Below are 20757 nucleotides of genomic sequence, written 5' to 3' on the forward strand. Positions count from 1 at the left end.
TCTTTTAAACTGTTGCTTATGGCGGTCTCTGTGAGCTTCTCAGTGACATTCAGCCATCCAGGTATCCCGCCTGCAGTAGACGGAATGTGGCAATGGAACGCTGGCTGCGCGTGTCATAATAGGCTCTGAGCCTTTATATACCTGCGCACAGCAGCAGCCACCTTCAGTCTGCTGCTGGACAGCCAGCAGCAGCAGCAGCAGGAGAGGTAATTAATCAGCAACCCTCCTGCTAAGGGTAGACAGCTGCTCGTTCCCCCCCACCCCCGCCTTAATTGGTTCTCCTCCCTTCCAACGGTGTTGAGGCGGGTGGGAACAGCCGGGGGTTGAGGGTACTGTGCTAAAAGAGGTGGAGTTATGCAGATCTAAAACGCGTGGATTGCAGCAGCAGCAAGCCGAAAAGTGCAGGCATGTGAGGGATCTAGAGGTTGACAGCATGTCTTCTTAACGGGAGTCCAGGTGGCCATCTCCACAAATGGAGTTTTCAGAATCCTTGGGTGGCACCGTAGTCGGAAACCAATTCTGGTTATCGCTTCTCGGCCTTTTGGCTAAGATCAAGTGTAGTATCTGTTCTTATCAGTTTAATATCTGATACGTCCCCTATCTGGGGACCATATATTAAATGGATTTTTAGAACAGGGAGATGGAAAAAGAGCTTGCTCTGTCCACTCCACGCATTGACCTGGTATTGCAGTATCTCCAGGACCGGTGCACCCCTTCTTTAATGCAGTTTCTAAAATCAGAAAGAATTGAATTCAATGCTTTTTGTTCATTTTGCTTGTTTGTCGGATTTTGGGATGGACTGTTTGGCTTTGCTTTTCTTCTCCTCATTGGATTTTTCATGTTAAAAGTTGCAGAAGCCAGATGACAAGCTCATTTTGGTTCAACTTCAGCAACTGTGCATTGCATTGCCATGTAATGTAATGTAATGCAATGCTATCTATCTAGCTCTCCCTCTATACTTCCTTTTGGATAAACAGACATATTAGGCAAGCATTTTGGAGCTTTCACCTAAATAACTACAGGTGGTGAGATAAGCTGCACAATATAATTGACCTTTCAGTATATTGTTGCACACACACCATCTATTTAGCAAATGCCCTTGTTATCAACAGCAGCCTTTTAAACTCACCTGAGCTAACAGGTATGTGAGCTGGTTACTCTGCTGGGCTTAAAATTTCTTTTTTGGTTTGCTACAATGCCTTTTCTGAAACGTTGTCTCCCTCTGCTGGAACACTGACTTCTTTCATTTAATGCCTGCAGACTATAAAAGAGAAACCAACCCAAAAAGTTTGGTTGATTAGTCTGTGGCATTCTTTTAAACTGTTGCTTATGGCGGTCTCTGTGAGCTTCTCAGTGATATTCAGCCATCCAGGTATCCCGCCTGCAGTAGACGGAATGTGGCAATGGAACGCTGGCTGCGCGTGTCATAATAGGCTCTGAGCCTTTATATACCTGCGCACAGCAGCAGCCACCTTCAGTCTGCTGCTGGACAGCCAGCAGCAGCAGCAGCAGGAGAGGTAATTAATCAGCAACCCTCCTGCTAAGGGTAGACAGCTGCTCGTTCCACCCCCCCCCCCGCCTTAATTGGTTCCCCTCCCTTCCAACGGTGTTGAGGCGGGTGGGAACAGCCGGGGGTTGAGGGTACTGTGCTAAAAGAGGTGGAGTTATGCAGATCTAAAACGCGTGGATTGCAGCAGCAGCAAGCCGAAAAGTGCAGGCATGTGAGGGATCTAGAGGTTGACAGCATGTCTTCTTAACGGGAGTCCAGGTGGCCATCTCCACAAATGGACTTTTCAGAATCCTTGGGTGGCACCGTAGTCGGAAACCAATTCTGGTTATCGCTTCTCGGCCTTTTGGCTAAGATCAAGTGTAGTATCTGTTCTTATCAGTTTAATATCTGATACGTCCCCTATCTGGGGACCATATATTAAATGGATTTTTAGAACAGGGAGATGGAAAAAGAGCTTGCTCTGTCCACTCCACGCATTGACCTGGTATTGCAGTATCTCCAGGACCGGTGCACCCCTTCTTTAATGCAGTTTCTAAAATCAGAAAGAATTGAATTCAATGCTTTTTGTTCATTTTGCTTGTTTGTCGGATTTTGGGATGGACTCTTTGGCTTTGCTTTTCTTCTCCTCATTGGATTTTTCATGTTAAAAGTTGCAGAAGCCAGATGACAAGCTCATTTTGGTTCAACTTCAGCAACTCTGCATTGCATTGCCATGTAATGTAATGTAATGCAATGCTATCTATCTAGCTCTCCCTCTATACTTCCTTTTGGATAAACAGACATATTAGGCAAGCATTTTGGAGCTTTCACCTAAATAACTACAGGTGGTGAGATAAGCTGCACAATATAATTGACCTTTCAGTATATTGTTGCACACACACCATCTATTTAGCAAATGCCCTTGTTATCAACAGCAGCCTTTTAAACTCACCTGAGCTAACAGGTATGTGAGCTGGTTACTCTGCTGCGCTTAAAATTTCTTTTTTGGTTTGCTACAATGCCTTTTCTGAAACGTTGTCTCCCTCTGCTGGAACACTGACTTCTTTCATTTAATGCCTGCAGACTATAAAAGAGAAACCAACCCAAAAAGTTTGGTTGATTAGTCTGTGGCATTCTTTTAAACTGTTGCTTATGGCGGTCTCTGTGAGCTTCTCAGTGACATTCAGCCATCCAGGTATCCCGCCTGCAGTAGACGGAATGTGGCAATGGAACGCTGGCTGCGCGTGTCATAATAGGCTCTGAGCCTTTATATACCTGCGCACAGCAGCAGCCACCTTCAGTCTGCTGCTGGACAGCCAGCAGCAGCAGCAGCAGGAGAGGTAATTAATCAGCAACCCTCCTGCTAAGGGTAGACAGCTGCTCGTTCCACCCCCCCACCGCCTTAATTGGTTCTCCTCCCTTCCAACGGTGTTGAGGCGGGTGGGAACAGCCGGGGGTTGAGGGTACTGTGCTAAAAGAGGTGGAGTTATGCAGATCTAAAACGCGTGGATTGCAGCAGCAGCAAGCCGAAAAGTGCAGGCATGTGAGGGATCTAGAGGTTGACAGCATGTCTTCTTAACGGGAGTCCAGGTGGCCATCTCCACAAATGGACTTTTCAGAATCCTTGGGTGGCACCGTAGTCGGAAACCAATTCTGGTTATCGCTTCTCGGCCTTTTGGCTAAGATCAAGTGTAGTATCTGTTCTTATCAGTTTAATATCTGATACGTCCCCTATCTGGGGACCATATATTAAATGGATTTTTAGAACAGGGAGATGGAAAAAGAGCTTGCTCTGTCCACTCCACGCATTGACCTGGTATTGCAGTATCTCCAGGACCGGTGCACCCCTTCTTTAATGCAGTTTCTAAAATCAGAAAGAATTGAATTCAATGCTTTTTGTTCATTTTGCTTGTTTGTCGGATTTTGGGATGGACTCTTTGGCTTTGCTTTTCTTCTCCTCATTGGATTTTTCATGTTAAAAGTTGCAGAAGCCAGATCACAAGCTCATTTTGGTTCAACTTCAGCAACTGTGCATTGCATTGCCATGTAATGTAATGTAATGCAATGCTATCTATCTAGCTCTCCCTCTATACTTCCATTTGGATAAACAGACATATTAGGCAAGCATTTTGGAGCTTTCACCTAAATAACTACAGGTGGTGAGATAAGCTGCACAATATAATTGACCTTTCAGTATATTGTTGCACACACACCATCTATTTAGCAAATGCCCTTGTTATCAACAGCAGCCTTTTAAACTCACCTGAGCTAACAGGTATGTGAGCTGGTTACTCTGCTGCGCTTAAAATTTCTTTTTTGGTTTGCTACAATGCCTTTTCTGAAACGTTGTCTCCCTCTGCTGGAACACTGACTTCTTTCATTTAATGCCTGCAGACTATAAAAGAGAAACCAACCCAAAAAGTTTGGTTGATTAGTCTGTGGCATTCTTTTAAACTGTTGCTTATGGCGGTCTCTGTGAGCTTCTCAGTGACATTCAGCCATCCAGGTATCCCGCCTGCAGTAGACGGAATGTGGCAATGGAACGCTGGCTGCGCGTGTCATAATAGGCTCTGAGCCTTTATATACCTGCGCACAGCAGCAGCCACCTTCAGTCTGCTGCTGGACAGCCAGCAGCAGCAGCAGCAGGAGAGGTAATTAATCAGCAACCCTCCTGCTAAGGGTAGACAGCTGCTCGTTCCACCCCCCCCCCCCGCCTTAATTGGTTCTCCTCCCTTCCAACGGTGTTGAGGCGGGTGGGAACAGCCGGGGGTTGAGGGTACTGTGCTAAAAGAGGTGGAGTTATGCAGATCTAAAATGCGTGGATTGCAGCAGCAGCAAGCCGAAAAGTGCAGGCATGTGAGGGATCTAGAGGTTGACAGCATGTCTTCTTAACGGGAGTCCAGGTGGCCATCTCCACAAATGGACTTTTCAGAATCCTTGGGTGGCACCGTAGTCGGAAACCAATTCTGGTTATCGCTTCTCGGCCTTTTGGCTAAGATCAAGTGTAGTATCTGTTCTTATCAGTTTAATATCTGATACGTCCCCTATCTGGGGACCATATATTAAATGGATTTTTAGAACAGGGAGATGGAAAAAGAGCTTGCTCTGTCCACTCCACGCATTGACCTGGTATTGCAGTATCTCCAGGACCGGTGCACCCCTTCTTTAATGCAGTTTCTAAAATCAGAAAGAATTGAATTCAATGCTTTTTGTTCATTTTGCTTGTTTGTCGGATTTTGGGATGGACTCTTTGGCTTTGCTTTTCTTCTCCTCATTGGATTTTTCATGTTAAAAGTTGCAGAAGCCAGATGACAAGCTCATTTTGGTTCAACTTCAGCAACTGTGCATTGCATTGCCATGTAATGTAATGTAATGCAATGCTATCTATCTAGCTCTCCCTCTATACTTCCTTTTGGATAAACAGACATATTAGGCAAGCATTTTGGAGCTTTCACCTAAATAACTACAGGTGGTGAGATAAGCTGCAAAATATAATTGACCTTTCAGTATATTGTTGCACACACACCATCTATTTAGCAAATGCCCTTGTTATCAACAGCAGCCTTTTAAACTCACCTGAGCTAACAGGTATGTGAGCTGGTTACTCTGCTGCGCTTAAAATTTCTTTTTTGGTTTGCTACAATGCCTTTTCTGAAACGTTGTCTCCCTCTGCTGGAACACTGACTTCTTTCATTTAATGCCTGCAGACTATAAAAGAGAAACCAACCCAAAAAGTTTGGTTGATTAGTCTGTGGCATTCTTTTAAACTGTTGCTTTTGGCGGTCTCTGTGAGCTTCTCAGTGACATTCAGCCATCCAGGTATCCCGCCTGCAGTAGACGGAATGTGGCAATGGAACGCTGGCTGCGCGTGTAATAATAGGCTCTGAGCCTTTATATACCTGCGCACAGCAGCAGCCACCTTCAGTCTGCTGCTGGACAGCCAGCAGCAGCAGCAGCAGGAGAGGTAATTAATCAGCAACCCTCCTGCTAAGGGTAGACAGCTGCTCGTTCCACCCCCCCCCCCGCCTTAATTGGTTCTCCTCCCTTCCAACGGTGTTGAGGCGGGTGGGAACAGCCGGGGGTTGAGGGTACTGTGCTAAAAGAGGTGGAGTTATGCAGATCTAAAATGCGTGGATTGCAGCAGCAGCAAGCCGAAAAGTGCAGGCATGTGAGGGATCTAGAGGTTGACAGCATGTCTTCTTAACGGGAGTCCAGGTGGCCATCTCCACAAATGGACTTTTCAGAATCCTTGGGTGGCACCGTAGTCGGAAACCAATTCTGGTTATCGCTTCTCGGCCTTTTGGCTAAGATCAAGTGTAGTATCTGTTCTTATCAGTTTAATATCTGATACGTCCCCTATCTGGGGACCATATATTAAATGGATTTTTAGAACAGGGAGATGGAAAAAGAGCTTGCTCTGTCCACTCCACGCATTGACCTGGTATTGCAGTATCTCCAGGACCGGTGCACCCCTTCTTTAATGCAGTTTCTAAAATCAGAAAGAATTGAATTCAATGCTTTTTGTTCATTTTGCTTGTTTGTCGGATTTTGGGATGGACTCTTTGGCTTTGCTTTTCTTCTCCTCATTGGATTTTTCATGTTAAAAGTTGCAGAAGCCAGATGACAAGCTCATTTTGGTTCAACTTCAGCAACTGTGCATTGCATTGCCATGTAATTTAATGTAATGCAATGCTATCTATCTAGCTCTCCCTCTATACTTCCTTTTGGATAAACAGACATATTAGGCAAGCATTTTGGAGCTTTCACCTAAATAACTACAGGTGGTGAGATAAGCTGCAAAATATAATTGACCTTTCAGTATATTGTTGCACACACACCATCTATTTAGCAAATGCCCTTGTTATCAACAGCAGCCTTTTAAACTCACCTGAGCTAACAGGTATGTGAGCTGGTTACTCTGCTGCGCTTAAAATTTCTTTTTTGGTTTGCTACAATGCCTTTTCTGAAACGTTGTCTCCCTCTGCTGGAACACTGACTTCTTTCATTTAATGCCTGCAGACTATAAAAGAGAAACCAACCCAAAAAGTTTGGTTGATTAGTCTGTGGCATTCTTTTAAACTGTTGCTTTTGGCGGTCTCTGTGAGCTTCTCAGTGACATTCAGCCATCCAGGTATCCCGCCTGCAGTAGACGGAATGTGGCAATGGAACGCTGGCTGCGCGTGTCATAATAGGCTCTGAGCCTTTATATACCTGCGCACAGCAGCAGCCACCTTCAGTCTGCTGCTGGACAGCCAGCAGCAGCAGCAGCAGGAGAGGTAATTAATCAGCAACCCTCCTGCTAAGGGTAGACAGCTGCTCGTTCCATTCCCCCCCCGCCTTAATTGGTTCTCCTCCCTTCCAACGGTGTTGAGGCGGGTGGGAACAGCCGGGGGTTGAGGGTACTGTGCTAAAAGAGGTGGAGTTATGCAGATCTAAAATGCGTGGATTGCAGCAGCAGCAAGCCGAAAAGTGCAGGCATGTGAGGGATCTAGAGGTTGACAGCATGTCTTCTTAACGGGAGTCCAGGTGGCCATCTCCACAAATGGACTTTTCAGAATCCTTGGGTGGCACCGTAGTCGGAAACCAATTCTGGTTATCGCTTCTCGGCCTTTTGGCTAAGATCAAGTGTAGTATCTGTTCTTATCAGTTTAATATCTGATACGTCCCCTATCTGGGGACCATATATTAAATGGATTTTTAGAACAGGGAGATGGAAAAAGAGCTTGCTCTGTCCACTCCACGCATTGACCTGGTATTGCAGTATCTCCAGGACCGGTGCACCCCTTCTTTAATGCAGTTTCTAAAATCAGAAAGAATTGAATTCAATGCTTTTTGTTCATTTTGCTTGTTTGTCGGATTTTGGGATGGACTCTTTGGCTTTGCTTTTCTTCTCCTCATTGGATTTTTCATGTTAAAAGTTGCAGAAGCCAGATGACAAGCTCATTTTGGTTCAACTTCAGCAACTGTGCATTGCATTGCCATGTAATGTAATGTAATGCAATGCTATCTATCTAGCTCTCCCTCTATACTTCCTTTTGGATAAACAGACATATTAGGCAAGCATTTTGGAGCTTTCACCTAAATAACTACAGGTGGTGAGATAAGCTGCACAATATAATTGACCTTTCAGTATATTGTTGCACACACACCATCTATTTAGCAAATGCCCTTGTTATCAACAGCAGCCTTTTAAACTCACCTGAGCTAACAGGTATGTGAGCTGGTTACTCTGCTGCGCTTAAAATTTCTTTTTTGGTTTGCTACAATGCCTTTTCTGAAACGTTGTCTCCCTCTGCTGGAACACTGACTTCTTTCATTTAATGCCTGCAGACTATAAAAGAGAAACCAACCCAAAAAGTTTGGTTGATTAGTCTGTGGCATTCTTTTAAACTGTTGCTTATGGCGGTCTCTGTGAGCTTCTCAGTGACATTCAGCCATCCAGGTATCCCGCCTGCAGTAGACGGAATGTGGCAATGGAACGCTGGCTGCGCGTGTCATAATAGGCTCTGAGCCTTTATATACCTGCGCACAGCAGCAGCCACCTTCAGTCTGCTGCTGGACAGCCAGCAGCAGCAGCAGCAGGAGAGGTAATTAATCAGCAACCCTCCTGCTAAGGGTAGACAGCTGCTCGTTCCACCCCCCCCCCCCCGCCTTAATTGTTTCTCCTCCCTTCCAACGGTGTTGAGGCGGGTGGGAACAGCCGGAGGTTGAGGGTACTGTGCTAAAAGAGGTGGAGTTATGCAGATCTAAAACGCGTGGATTGCAGCAGCAGCAAGCCGAAAAGTGCAGGCATGTGAGGGATCTAGAGGTTGACAACATGTCTTCTTAACGGGAGTCCAGGTGGCCATCTCCACAAATGGACTTTTCAGAATCCTTGGGTGGCACCGTAGTCGGAAACCAATTCTGGTTATCGCTTCTCGGCCTTTTGGCTAAGATCAAGTGTAGTATCTGTTCTTATCAGTTTAATATCTGATACGTCCCCTATCTGGGGACCATATATTAAATGGATTTTTAGAACAGGGAGATGGAAAAAGAGCTTGCTCTGTCCACTCCACGCATTGACCTGGTATTGCAGTATCTCCAGGACCGGTGCACCCCTTCTTTAATGCAGTTTCTAAAATCAGAAAGAATTGAATTCAATGCTTTTTGTTCATTTTGCTTGTTTGTCGGATTTGGGATGGACTCTTTGGCTTTGCTTTTCTTCTCCTCATTGGATTTTTCATGTTAAAAGTTGCAGAAGCCAGATGACAAGCTCATTTTGGTTCAACTTCAGCAACTGTGCATTGCATTGCCATGTAATGTAATGTAATGCAATGCTATCTATCTAGCTCTCCCTCTATACTTCCTTTTGGATAAACAGACATATTAGGCAAGCATTTTGGAGCTTTCACCTAAATAACTACAGGTGGTGAGATAAGCTGCACAATATAATTGACCTTTCAGTATATTGTTGCACACACACCATCTATTTAGCAAATGCCCTTGTTATCAACAGCAGCCTTTTAAACTCACCTGAGCTAACAGGTATGTGAGCTGGTTACTCTGCTGCGCTTAAAATTTCTTTTTTGGTTTGCTACAATGCCTTTTCTGAAACGTTGTCTCCCTCTGCTGGAACACTGACTTCTTTCATTTAATGCCTGCAGACTATAAAAGAGAAACCAACCCAAAAAGTTTGGTTGATTAGTCTGTGGCATTCTTTTAAACTGTTGCTTATGGCGGTCTCTGTGAGCTTCTCAGTGACATTCAGCCATCCAGGTATCCCGCCTGCAGTAGACGGAATGTGGCAATGGAACGCTGGCTGCGCGTGTCATAATAGGCTCTGAGCCTTTATATACCTGCGCACAGCAGCAGCCACCTTCAGTCTGCTGCTGGACAGCCAGCAGCAGCAGCAGCAGGAGAGGTAATTAATCAGCAACCCTCCTGCTAAGGGTAGACAGCTGCTCGTTCCACCCCCCCCCCCCCCGCCTTAATTGGTTCTCCTCCCTTCCAACGGTGTTGAGGCGGGTGGGAACAGCCGGGGGTTGAGGGTACTGTGCTAAAAGAGGTGGAGTTATGCAGATCTAAAACGCGTGGATTGCAGCAGCAGCAAGCCGAAAAGTGCAGGCATGTGAGGGATCTAGAGGTTGACAGCATGTCTTCTTAACGGGAGTCCAGGTGGCCATCTCCACAAATGGACTTTTCAGAATCCTTGGGTGGCACCGTAGTCGGAAACCAATTCTGGTTATCGCTTCTCGGCCTTTTGGCTAAGATCAAGTGTAGTATCTGTTCTTATCAGTTTAATATCTGATACGTCCCCTATCTGGGGACCATATATTAAATGGATTTTTAGAACAGGGAGATGGAAAAAGAGCTTGCTCTGTCCACTCCACGCATTGACCTGGTATGGCAGTATCTCCAGGACCGGTGCACCCCTTCTTTAATGCAGTTTCTAAAATCAGAAAGAATTGAATTCAATGCTTTTTGTTCATTTTGCTTGTTTGTCGGATTTTGGGATGGACTCTTTGGCTTTGCTTTTCTTCTCCTCATTGGATTTTTCATGTTAAAAGTTGCAGAAGCCAGATGACAAGCTCATTTTGGTTCAACTTCAGCAACTGTGCATTGCATTGCCATGTAATGTAATGTAATGCAATGCTATCTATCTAGCTCTCCCTCTATACTTCCTTTTGGATAAACAGACATATTAGGCAAGCATTTTGGAGCTTTCACCTAAATAACTACAGGTGGTGAGATAAGCTGCACAATATAATTGACCTTTCAGTATATTGTTGCACACACACCATCTATTTAGCAAATGCCCTTGTTATCAACAGCAGCCTTTTAAACTCACCTGAGCTAACAGGTATGTGAGCTGGTTACTCTGCTGCGCTTAAAATTTCTTTTTTGGTTTGCTACAATGCCTTTTCTGAAACGTTGTCTCCCTCTGCTGGAACACTGACTTCTTTCACTTAATACCTGCAGACTATAAAAGAGAAACCAACCCAAAAAGTTTGGTTGATTAGTCTGTGGCATTCTTTTAAACTGTTGCTTATGGCGGTCTCTGTGAGCTTCTCAGTGACATTCAGCCATCCAGGAATCCCGCCTGCAGAAGACGGAATGTGGCAATGGAACGCTGGCTGCGCGTGTCATAATAGGCTCTGAGCCTTTATATACCTGCGCACAGCAGCAGCCACCTTCAGTCTGCTGCTGGACAGCCAGCAGCAGCAGCAGCAGGAGAGGTAATTAATCAGCAACCCTCCTGCTAAGGGTAGACAGCTGCTCGTTCCACCCCCTCCCACCCCCGCCTTAATTGGTTCTCCTCCCTTCCAACGGTGTTGAGGCGGGTGGGAACAGCCGGGGGTTGAGGGTACTGTGCTAAAAGAGGTGGAGTTATGCAGATCTAAAACGCGTGGATTGCAGCAGCAGCAAGCCGAAAAGTGCAGGCATGTGAGGGATCTAGAGGTTGACAGCATGTCTTCTTAACGGGAGTCCAGGTGGCCATCTCCACAAATGGACTTTTCAGAATCCTTGGGTGGCACCGTAGTCGGAAACCAATTCTGGTTATCGCTTCTCGGCCTTTTGGCTAAGATCAAGTGTAGTATCTGTTCTTATCAGTTTAATATCTGATACGTCCCCTATCTGGGGACCATATATTAAATGGATTTTTAGAACAGGGAGATGGAAAAAGAGCTTGCTCTGTCCACTCCACGCATTGACCTGGTATTGCAGTATCTCCAGGACCGGTGCACCCCTTCTTTAATGCAGTTTCTAAAATCAGAAAGAATTGAATTCAATGCTTTTTGTTCATTTTGCTTGTTTGTCGGATTTTGGGATGGACTCTTTGGCTTTGCTTTTCTTCTCCTCATTGGATTTTTCATGTTAAAAGTTGCAGAAGCCAGATGACAAGCTCATTTTGGTTCAACTTCAGCAACTGTGCATTGCATTGCCATGTAATGTAATGTAATGCAATGCTATCTATCTAGCTCTCCCTCTATACTTCCTTTTGGATAAACAGACATATTAGGCAAGCATTTTGGAGCTTTCACCTAAATAACTACAGGTGGTGAGATAAGCTGCACAATATAATTGACCTTTCAGTATATTGTTGCACACACACCATCTATTTAGCAAATGCCCTTGTTATCAACAGCAGCCTTTTAAACTCACCTGAGCTAACAGGTATGTGAGCTGGTTACTCTGCTGCGCTTAAAATTTCTTTTTTGGTTTGCTACAATGCCTTTTCTGAAACGTTGTCTCCCTCTGCTGGAACACTGACTTCTTTCATTTAATGCCTGCAGACTATAAAAGAGAAACCAACCCAAAAAGTTTGGTTGATTAGTCTGTGGCATTCTTTTAAACTGTTGCTTATGGCGGTCTCTGTGAGCTTCTCAGTGACATTCAGCCATCCAGGTATCCCGCCTGCAGTAGACGGAATGTGGCAATGGAACGCTGGCTGCGCGTGTCATAATAGGCTCTGAGCCTTTATATACCTGCGCACAGCAGCAGCCACCTTCAGTCTGCTGCTGGACAGCCAGCAGCAGCAGCAGCAGGAGAGGTAATTAATCAGCAACCGTCCTGCTAAGGGTAGACAGCTGCTCGTTCCACCCCCCCCCGCCTTAATTGGTTCTCCTCCCTTCCAACGGTGTTGAGGCGGGTGGGAACAGCCGGGGGTTGAGGGTACTGTGCTAAAAGAGTGGAGTTATGCAGATCTAAAACGCGTGGATTGCAGCAGCAGCAAGCCGAAAAGTGCAGGCATGTGAGGGATCCAGAGGTTGACAGCATGTCTTCTTAACGGGAGTCCAGGTGGCCATCTCCACAAATGGACTTTTCAGAATCCTTGGGTGGCACCGTAGTCGGAAACCAATTCTGGTTATCGCTTCTCGGCCTTTTGGCTAAGATCAAGTGTAGTATCTGTTCTTATCAGTTTAATATCTGATACGTCCCCTATCTGGGGACCATATATTAAATGGATTTTTAGAACAGGGAGATGGAAAAAGAGCTTGCTCTGTCCACTCCACGCATTGACCTGGTATTGCAGTATCTCCAGGACCGGTGCACCCCTTCTTTAATGCAGTTTCTAAAATCAGAAAGAATTGAATTCAATGCTTTTTGTTCATTTTGCTTGTTTGTCGGATTTTGGGATGGACTCTTTGGCTTTGCTTTTCTTCTCCTCATTGGATTTTTCATGTTAAAAGTTGCAGAAGCCAGATGACAAGCTCATTTTGGTTCAACTTCAGCAACTGTGCATTGCATTGCCATGTAATGTAATGTAATGCAATGCTATCTATCTAGCTCTCCCTCTATACTTCCTTTTGGATAAACAGACATATTAGGCAAGCATTTTGGAGCTTTCACCTAAATAACTACAGGTGGTGAGATAAGCTGCACAATATAATTGACCTTTCAGTATATTGTTGCACACACACCATCTATTTAGCAAATGCCCTTGTTATCAACAGCAGCCTTTTAAACTCACCTGAGCTAACAGGTATGTGAGCTGGTTACTCTGCTGCGCTTAAAATTTCTTTTTTGGTTTGCTACAATGCCTTTTCTGAAACGTTGTCTCCCTCTGCTGGAACACTGACTTCTTTCATTTAATGCCTGCAGACTATAAAAGAGAAACCAACCCAAAAAGTTTGGTTGATTAGTCTGTGGCATTCTTTTAAACTGTTGCTTATGGCGGTCTCTGTGAGCTTCTCAGTGACATTCAGCCATCCAGGTATCCCGCCTGCAGTAGACGGAATGTGGCAATGGAACGCTGGCTGCGTGTGTCATAATAGGCTCTGAGCCTTTATATACCTGCGCACAGCAGCAGCCACCTTCAGTCTGCTGCTGGACAGCCAGCAGCAGCAGCAGCAGGAGAGGTAATTAATCAGCAACCCTCCTGCTAAGGGTAGACAGCTGCTCGTTCCACCCCCCCCGCCTTAATTGGTTCTCCTCCCTTCCAACGGTGTTGAGGCGGGTGGGAACAGCCGGGGGTTGAGGGTACTGTGCTAAAAGAGGTGGAGTTATGCAGATCTAAAACGCGTGGATTGCAGCAGCAGCAAGCCGAAAAGTGCAGGCATGTGAGGGATCTAGAGGTTGACAGCATGTCTTCTTAACGGGAGTCCAGGTGGCCATCTCCACAAATGGACTTTTCAGAATCCTTGGGTGGCACCGTAGTCGGAAACCAATTCTGGTTATCGCTTCTCGGCCTTTTGGCTAAGATCAAGTGTAGTATCTGTTCTTATCAGTTTAATATCTGATACGTCCCCTATCTGGGGACCATATATTAAATGGATTTTTAGAACAGGGAGATGGAAAAAGAGCTTGCTCTGTCCACTCCACGCATTGACCTGGTATTGCAGTATCTCCAGGACCGGTGCACCCCTTCTTTAATGCAGTTTCTAAAATCAGAAAGAATTGAATTCAATGCTTTTTGTTCATTTTGCTTGTTTGTCGGATTTTGGGATGGACTCTTTGGCTTTGCTTTTCTTCTCCTCATTGGATTTTTCATGTTAAAAGTTGCAGAAGCCAGATGACAAGCTCATTTTGGTTCAACTTCAGCAACTGTGCATTGCATTGCCATGTAATGTAATGTAATGCAATGCTATCTATCTAGCTCTCCCTCTATACTTCCTTTTGGATAAACAGACATATTAGGCAAGCATTTTGGAGCTTTCACCTAAATAACTACAGGTGGTGAGATAAGCTGCACAATATAATTGACCTTTCAGTATATTGTTGCACACACACCATCTATTTAGCAAATGCCCTTGTTATCAACAGCAGCCTTTTAAACTCACCTGAGCTAACAGGTATGTGAGCTGGTTACTCTGCTGCGCTTAAAATTTCTTTTTTGGTTTGCTACAATGCCTTTTCTGAAACGTTGTCTCCCTCTGCTGGAACACTGACTTCTTTCATTTAATGCCTGCAGACTATAAAAGAGAAACCAACCCAAAAAGTTTGGTTGATTAGTCTGTGGCATTCTTTTAAACTGTTGCTTATGGCGGTCTCTGTGAGCTTCTCAGTGACATTCAGCCATCCAGGTATCCCGCCTGCAGTAGACGGAATGTGGCAATGGAACGCTGGCTGCGCGTGTCATAATAGGCTCTGAGCCTTTATATACCTGCGCACAGCAGCAGCCACCTTCAGTCTGCTGCTGGACAGCCAGCAGCAGCAGCAGCAGGAGAGGTAATTAATCAGCAACCCTCCTGCTAAGGGTAGACAGCTGCTCGTTCCACCCCCCCCCCCGCCTTAATTGGTTCTCCTCCCTTCCAAAGGTGTTGAGGCGGGTGGAAACAGCCGGGGGTTGAGGGTACTGTGCTAAAAGAGGTGGAGTTATGCAGATCTAAAACGCGTGGATTGCAGCAGCAGCAAGCCGAAAAGTGCAGGCATGTGAGGGATCTAGAGGTTGACAGCATGTCTTCTTAACGGGAGTCCAGGTGGCCATCTCCACAAATGGACTTTTCAGAATCCTTGGGTGGCACCGTAGTCGGAAACCAATTCTGGTTATCGCTTCTCGGCCTTTTGGCTAAGATCAAGTGTAGTATCTGTTCTTATCAGTTTAATATCTGATACGTCCCCTATCTGGGGACCATATATTAAATGGATTTTTAGAACAGGGAGATGGAAAAAGAGCTTGCTCTGTCCACTCCACGCATTGACCTGGTATTGCAGTATCTCCAGGACCGGTGCACCCCTTCTTTAATGCAGTTTCTAAAATCAGAAAGAATTGAATTCAATGCTTTTTGTTCATTTTGCTTGTTTGTCGGATTTTGGGATGGACTCTTTGGCTTTGCTTTTCTTCTCCTCATTGGATTTTTCATGTTAAAAGTTGCAGAAGCCAGATGACAAGCTCATTTTGGTTCAACTTCAGCAACTGTGCATTGCATTGCCATGTAATGTAATGTAATGCAATGCTATCTATCTAGCTCTCCCTCTATACTTCCTTTTGGATAAACAGACATATTAGGCAAGCATTTTGGAGCTTTCACCTAAATAACTACAGGTGGTGAGATAAGCTGCACAATATAATTGACCTTTCAGTATATTGTTGCACACACACCATCTATTTAGCAAATGCCCTTGTTATCAACAGCAGCCTTTTAAACTCACCTGAGCTAACAGGTATGTGAGCTGGTTACTCTGCTGCGCTTAAAATTTCTTTTTTGGTTTGCTACAATGCCTTTTCTGAAACGTTGTCTCCCTCTGCTGGAACACTGACTTCTTTCATTTAATGCCTGCAGACTATAAAAGAGAAACCAACCCAAAAAGTTTGGTTGATTAGTCTGTGGCATTCTTTTAAACTGTTGCTTATGGCGGTCTCTGTGAGCTTCTCAGTGACATTCAGCCATCCAGGTATCCCGCCTGCAGTAGACGGAATGTGGCAATGGAACGCTGGCTGCGCGTGTCATAATAGGCTCTGAGCCTTTATATACCTGCGCACAGCAGCAGCCACCTTCAGTCTGCTGCTGGACAGCCAGCAGCAGCAGCAGCAGGAGAGGTAATTAATCAGCAACCCTCCTGCTAAGGGTAGACAGCTGCTCGTTCCACCCCCCCCCGCCTTAATTGGTTCTCCTCCCTTCCAACGGTGTTGAGGCGGGTGGGAACAGCCGGGGGTTGAGGGTACTGTGCTAAAAGAGGTGGAGTTATGCAGATCTAAAACGCGTGGATTGCAGCAGCAGCAAGCCGAAAAGTGCAGGCATGTGAGGGATCTAGAGGTTGACAGCATGTCTTCTTAACGGGAGTCCAGGTGGCCATCTCCACAAATGGACTTTTCAGAATCCTTGGGTGGCACCGTAGTCGGAAACCAATTCTGGTTATCGCTTCTCGGCCTTTTGGCTAAGATCAAGTGTAGTATCTGTTCTTATCAGTTTAATATCTGATACGTCCCCTATCTGGGGACCATATATTAAATGGATTTTTAGAACAGGGAGATGGAAAAAGAGCTTGCTCTGTCCACTCCACGCATTGACCTGGTATTGCAGTATCTCCAGGACCGGTGCACCCCTTCTTTAATGCAGTTTCTAAAATCAGAAAGAATTGAATTCAATGCTTTTTGTTCATTTTGCTTGTTTGTCGGATTTTGGGATGGACTCTTTGGCTTTGCTTTTCTTCTCCTCATTGGATTTTTCATGTTAAAAGTTGCAGAAGCCAGATGACAAGCTCATTTTGGTTCAACTTCAGCAACTGTGCATTGCATTGCCATGTAATGTAATGTAATGCAATGCTATCTATCTAGCTCTCCCTCTATACTTCCTTTTGGATAAACAGACATATTAGGCAAGCATTTTGGAGCTTTCACCTAAATAACTACAGGTGGTGAGATAAGCTGCACAATATAATTGACCTTTCAGTATATTGTTGCACACACACCATCTATTTAGCAAATGCCCTTGTTATCAACAGCAGCCTTTTAAACTCACCTGAGCTAACAGGTATGTGAGCTGGTTACTCTGCTGCGCTTAAAATTTCTTTTTTGGTTTGCTACAATGCCTTTTCTGAAACGTTGTCTCCCTCTGCTGGAACACTGACTTCTTTCATTTAATGCCTGCAGACTATAAAAGAGAAACCAACCCAAAAAGTTTGGTTGATTAGTCTGTGGCATTCTTTTAAACTGTTGCTTATGGCGGTCTCTGTGAGCTTCTCAGTGACATTCAGCCATCCAGGTATCCCGCCTGCAGTAGACGGAATGTGGCAATGGAACGCTGGCTGCGCGTGTCATAATAGGCTCTGAGCCTTTATATACCTGCGCACAGCAGCAGCCACCTTCAGTCTGCTGCTGGACAGCCAGCAGCAGCAGCAGCAGGAGAGGTAATTAATCAGCAACCCTCCTGCTAAGGGTAGACAGCTGCTCGTTCCACCCCCCCCCCGCCTTAATTGGTTCTCCTCCCTTCCAACGGTGTTGAGGCGGGTGGGAACAGCCGGGGGTTGAGGGTACTGTGCTAAAAGAGGTGGAGTTATGCAGATCTAAAACGCGTGGATTGCAGCAGCAGCAAGCCGAAAAGTGCAGGCATGTGAGGGATCTAGAGGTTGACAGCATGTCTTCTTAACGGGAGTCCAGGTGGCCATCTCCACAAATGGACTTTTCAGAATCCTTGGGTGGCACCGTAGTCGGAAACCAATTCTGGTTATCGCTTCTCGGCCTTTTGGCTAAGATCAAGTGTAGTATCTGTTCTTATCAGTTTAATATCTGATACGTCCCCTATCTGGGGACCATATAATAAATGGATTTTTAGAACAGGGAGATGGAAAAAGAGCTTGCTCTGTCCACTCCACGCATTGACCTGGTATTGCAGTATCTCCAGGACCGGTGCACCCCTTCTTTAATGCAGTTTCTAAAATCAGAAAGAATTGAATTCAATGCTTTTTGTTCATTTTGCTTGTTTGTCGGATTTTGGGATGGACTCTTTGGCTTTGCTTTTCTTCTCCTCATTGGATTTTTCATGTTAAAAGTTGCAGAAGCCAGATGACAAGCTCATTTTGGTTCAACTTCAGCAACTGTGCATTGCATTGCCATGTAATGTAATGTAATGCAATGCTATCTATCTAGCTCTCCCTCTATACTTCCTTTTGGATAAACAGACATATTAGGCAAGCATTTTGGAGCTTTCACCTAAATAACTACAGGTGGTGAGATAAGCTGCACAATATAATTGACCTTTCAGTATATTGTTGCACACACACCATCTATTTAGCAAATGCCCTTGTTATCAACAGCAGCCTTTTAAACTCACCTGAGCTAACAGGTATGTGAGCTGGTTACTCTGCTGCGCTTAAAATTTCTTTTTTGGTTTGCTACAATGCCTTTTCTGAAACGTTGTCTCCCTCTGCTGGAACACTGACTTCTTTCATTTAATGCCTGCAGACTATAAAAGAGAAACCAACCCAAAAAGTTTGGTTGATTAGTCTGTGGCATTCTTTTAAACTGTTGCTTATGGCGGTCTCTGTGAGCTTCTCAGTGACATTCAGCCATCCAGGTATCCCGCCTGCAGTAGACGGAATGTGGCAATGGAACACTGGCTGCGCGTGTCATAATAGGCTCTGAGCCTTTATATACCTGCGCACAGCAGCAGCCACCTTCAGTCTGCTGCTGGACAGCCAGCAGCAGCAGCAGCAGGAGAGGTAATTAATCAGCAACCCTCCTGCTAAGGGTAGACAGCTGCTCGTTCCACCCCCCCCCGCCTTAATTGGTTCTCCTCCCTTCCAACGGTGTTGAGGCGGGTGGGAACAGCCGGGGGTTGAGGGTACTGTGCTAAAAGAGGTGGAGTTATGCAGATCTAAAACGCGTGGATTGCAGCAGCAGCAAGCCGAAAAGTGCAGGCATGTGAGGGATCTAGAGGTTGACAGCATGTCTTCTTAACGGGAGTCCAGGTGGCCATCTCCACAAATGGACTTTTCAGAATCCTTGGGTGGCACCGTAGTCGGAAACCAATTCTGGTTATCGCTTCTCGGCCTTTTGGCTAAGATCAAGTGTAGTATCTGTTCTTATCAGTTTAATATCTGATACGTCCCCTATCTGGGGACCATATATTAAATGGATTTTTAGAACAGGGAGATGGAAAAAGAGCTTGCTCTGTCCACTCCACGCATTGACCTGGTATTGCAGTATCTCCAGGACCGGTGCACCCCTTATTTAATGCAGTTTCTAAAATCAGAAAGAATTGAATTCAATGCTTTTTGTTCATTTTGCTTGTTTGTCGGATTTTGGGATGGACTCTTTGGCTTTGCTTTTCTTCTCCTCATTGGATTTTTCATGTTAAAAGTTGCAGAAGCCAGATGACAAGCTCATTTTGGTTCAACTTCAGCAACTGTGCATTGCATTGCCATGTAATGTAATGTAATGCAATGCTATCTATCTAGCTCTCCCTCTATACTTCCTTTTGGATAAACAGACATATTAGGCAAGCATTTTGGAGCTTTCACCTAAATAACTACAGGTGGTGAGATAAGCTGCACAATATAATTGACCTTTCAGTATATTGTTGCACACACACCATCTATTTAGCAAATGCCCTTGTTATCAACAGCAGCCTTTTAAACTCACCTGAGCTAACAGGTATGTGAGCTGGTTACTCTGCTGCGCTTAAAATTTCTTTTTTGGTTTGCTACAATGCCTTTTCTGAAACGTTGTCTCCCTCTGCTGGAACACTGACTTCTTTCATTTAATGCCTGCAGACTATAAAAGAGAAACCAACCCAAAAAGTTTGGTTGATTAGTCTGTGGCATTCTTTTAAACTGTTGCTTATGGCGGTCTCTGTGAGCTTCTCAGTGACATTCAGCCATCCAGGTATCCCGCCTGCAGTAGACGGAATGTGGCAATGGAACGCTGGCTGCGCGTGTCATAATAGGCTCTGAGCCTTTATATACCTGCGCACAGCAGCAGCCACCTTCAGTCTGCTGCTGGACAGCCAGCAGCAGCAGCAGCAGGAGAGGTAATTAATCAGCAACCCTCCTGCTAAGGGTAGACAGCTGCTCGTTCCACCCCCCCCCCCGCCTTAATTGGTTCTCCTCCCTTCCAACGGTGTTGAGGCGGGTGGGAACAGCCGGGGGTTGAGGGTACTGTGCTAAAAGAGGTGGAGTTATGCAGATCTAAAACGCGTGGATTGCAGCAGCAGCAAGCCGAAAAGTGCAGGCATGTGAGGGATCTAGAGGTTGACAGCATGTCTTCTTAACGGGAGTCCAGGTGGCCATCTCCACAAATGGACTTTTCAGAATCCTTGGGTGGCACCGTAGTCGGAAACCAATTCTGGTTATCGCTTCTCGGCCTTTTGGCTAAGATCAAGTGTAGTATCTGTTCTTATCAGTTTAATATCTGATACGTCCCCTATCTGGGGACCATATATTAAATGGATTTTTAGAACAGGGAGATGGAAAAAGAGCTTGCTCTGTCCACTCCACGCATTGACCTGGTATTGCAGTATCTCCAGGACCGGTGCACCCCTTCTTTAATGCAGTTTCTAAAATCAGAAAGAATTGAATTCAATGCTTTTTGTTCATTTTGCTTGTTTGTCGGATTTTGGGATGGACTCTTTGGCTTTGCTTTTCTTCTCCTCATTGGATTTTTCATGTTAAAAGTTGCAGAAGCCAGATGACAAGCTCATTTTGGTTCAACTTCAGCAACTGTGCATTGCATTGCCATGTAATGTAATGTAATGCAATGCTATCTATCTAGCTCTCCCTCTATACTTCCTTTTGGATAAACAGACATATTAGGCAAGCATTTTGGAGCTTTCACCTAAATAACTACAGGTGGTGAGATAAGCTGCACAATATAATTGACCTTTCAGTATATTGTTGCACACACACCA

General features: G+C 45.2%; 16 non-coding genes across 16 annotated transcripts; all 16 read left to right on the forward strand.

Moving 5' to 3' along the window:
- The first annotated feature begins 525 nt into the window (after positions 1 to 525).
- On the forward strand, positions 526 to 716 carry LOC141194960 (U2 spliceosomal RNA). The gene has a single exon (XR_012267573.1). It is a non-coding gene; the product is annotated as a U2 spliceosomal RNA (small nuclear RNA).
- Positions 717 to 1837: 1121 nt separating this feature from the next.
- On the forward strand, positions 1838 to 2028 carry LOC141194971 (U2 spliceosomal RNA). The gene has a single exon (XR_012267584.1). It is a non-coding gene; the product is annotated as a U2 spliceosomal RNA (small nuclear RNA).
- Positions 2029 to 3148: 1120 nt separating this feature from the next.
- On the forward strand, positions 3149 to 3339 carry LOC141194982 (U2 spliceosomal RNA). Its single transcript, XR_012267595.1, has one exon. It is a non-coding gene; the product is annotated as a U2 spliceosomal RNA (small nuclear RNA).
- A 1122-nt stretch (positions 3340 to 4461) lies between these two features.
- LOC141194995 (U2 spliceosomal RNA) lies at positions 4462 to 4652 on the forward strand. Its single transcript, XR_012267606.1, has one exon. It is a non-coding gene; the product is annotated as a U2 spliceosomal RNA (small nuclear RNA).
- A 1121-nt stretch (positions 4653 to 5773) lies between these two features.
- LOC141195007 (U2 spliceosomal RNA) lies at positions 5774 to 5964 on the forward strand. The gene has a single exon (XR_012267618.1). It is a non-coding gene; the product is annotated as a U2 spliceosomal RNA (small nuclear RNA).
- A 1120-nt stretch (positions 5965 to 7084) lies between these two features.
- On the forward strand, positions 7085 to 7275 carry LOC141195019 (U2 spliceosomal RNA). Its single transcript, XR_012267629.1, has one exon. It is a non-coding gene; the product is annotated as a U2 spliceosomal RNA (small nuclear RNA).
- Positions 7276 to 8398: 1123 nt separating this feature from the next.
- Positions 8399 to 8589, forward strand: LOC141195031 (U2 spliceosomal RNA). Its single transcript, XR_012267640.1, has one exon. It is a non-coding gene; the product is annotated as a U2 spliceosomal RNA (small nuclear RNA).
- Positions 8590 to 9712: 1123 nt separating this feature from the next.
- Positions 9713 to 9903, forward strand: LOC141195943 (U2 spliceosomal RNA). Its single transcript, XR_012268514.1, has one exon. It is a non-coding gene; the product is annotated as a U2 spliceosomal RNA (small nuclear RNA).
- A 1125-nt stretch (positions 9904 to 11028) lies between these two features.
- Positions 11029 to 11219, forward strand: LOC141195042 (U2 spliceosomal RNA). Its single transcript, XR_012267651.1, has one exon. It is a non-coding gene; the product is annotated as a U2 spliceosomal RNA (small nuclear RNA).
- Positions 11220 to 12337: 1118 nt separating this feature from the next.
- Positions 12338 to 12528, forward strand: LOC141195054 (U2 spliceosomal RNA). The gene has a single exon (XR_012267662.1). It is a non-coding gene; the product is annotated as a U2 spliceosomal RNA (small nuclear RNA).
- Positions 12529 to 13646: 1118 nt separating this feature from the next.
- Positions 13647 to 13837, forward strand: LOC141195065 (U2 spliceosomal RNA). The gene has a single exon (XR_012267673.1). It is a non-coding gene; the product is annotated as a U2 spliceosomal RNA (small nuclear RNA).
- Positions 13838 to 14958: 1121 nt separating this feature from the next.
- On the forward strand, positions 14959 to 15149 carry LOC141195077 (U2 spliceosomal RNA). Its single transcript, XR_012267684.1, has one exon. It is a non-coding gene; the product is annotated as a U2 spliceosomal RNA (small nuclear RNA).
- A 1119-nt stretch (positions 15150 to 16268) lies between these two features.
- LOC141195088 (U2 spliceosomal RNA) lies at positions 16269 to 16459 on the forward strand. The gene has a single exon (XR_012267695.1). It is a non-coding gene; the product is annotated as a U2 spliceosomal RNA (small nuclear RNA).
- Positions 16460 to 17579: 1120 nt separating this feature from the next.
- Positions 17580 to 17770, forward strand: LOC141195922 (U2 spliceosomal RNA). Its single transcript, XR_012268493.1, has one exon. It is a non-coding gene; the product is annotated as a U2 spliceosomal RNA (small nuclear RNA).
- Positions 17771 to 18889: 1119 nt separating this feature from the next.
- Positions 18890 to 19080, forward strand: LOC141195099 (U2 spliceosomal RNA). The gene has a single exon (XR_012267706.1). It is a non-coding gene; the product is annotated as a U2 spliceosomal RNA (small nuclear RNA).
- Positions 19081 to 20201: 1121 nt separating this feature from the next.
- LOC141195110 (U2 spliceosomal RNA) lies at positions 20202 to 20392 on the forward strand. The gene has a single exon (XR_012267717.1). It is a non-coding gene; the product is annotated as a U2 spliceosomal RNA (small nuclear RNA).
- The last annotated feature ends 365 nt before the right edge of the window (positions 20393 to 20757 follow it).

Source organism: Phyllobates terribilis, unplaced genomic scaffold, assembly GCF_046119375.1.
Source record: "Phyllobates terribilis strain yellow unplaced genomic scaffold, ASM4611937v1 Scaffold_74__1_contigs__length_7073193, whole genome shotgun sequence".
In the NCBI taxonomy this organism is placed as follows: Eukaryota; Metazoa; Chordata; class Amphibia; order Anura; family Dendrobatidae; genus Phyllobates; species Phyllobates terribilis.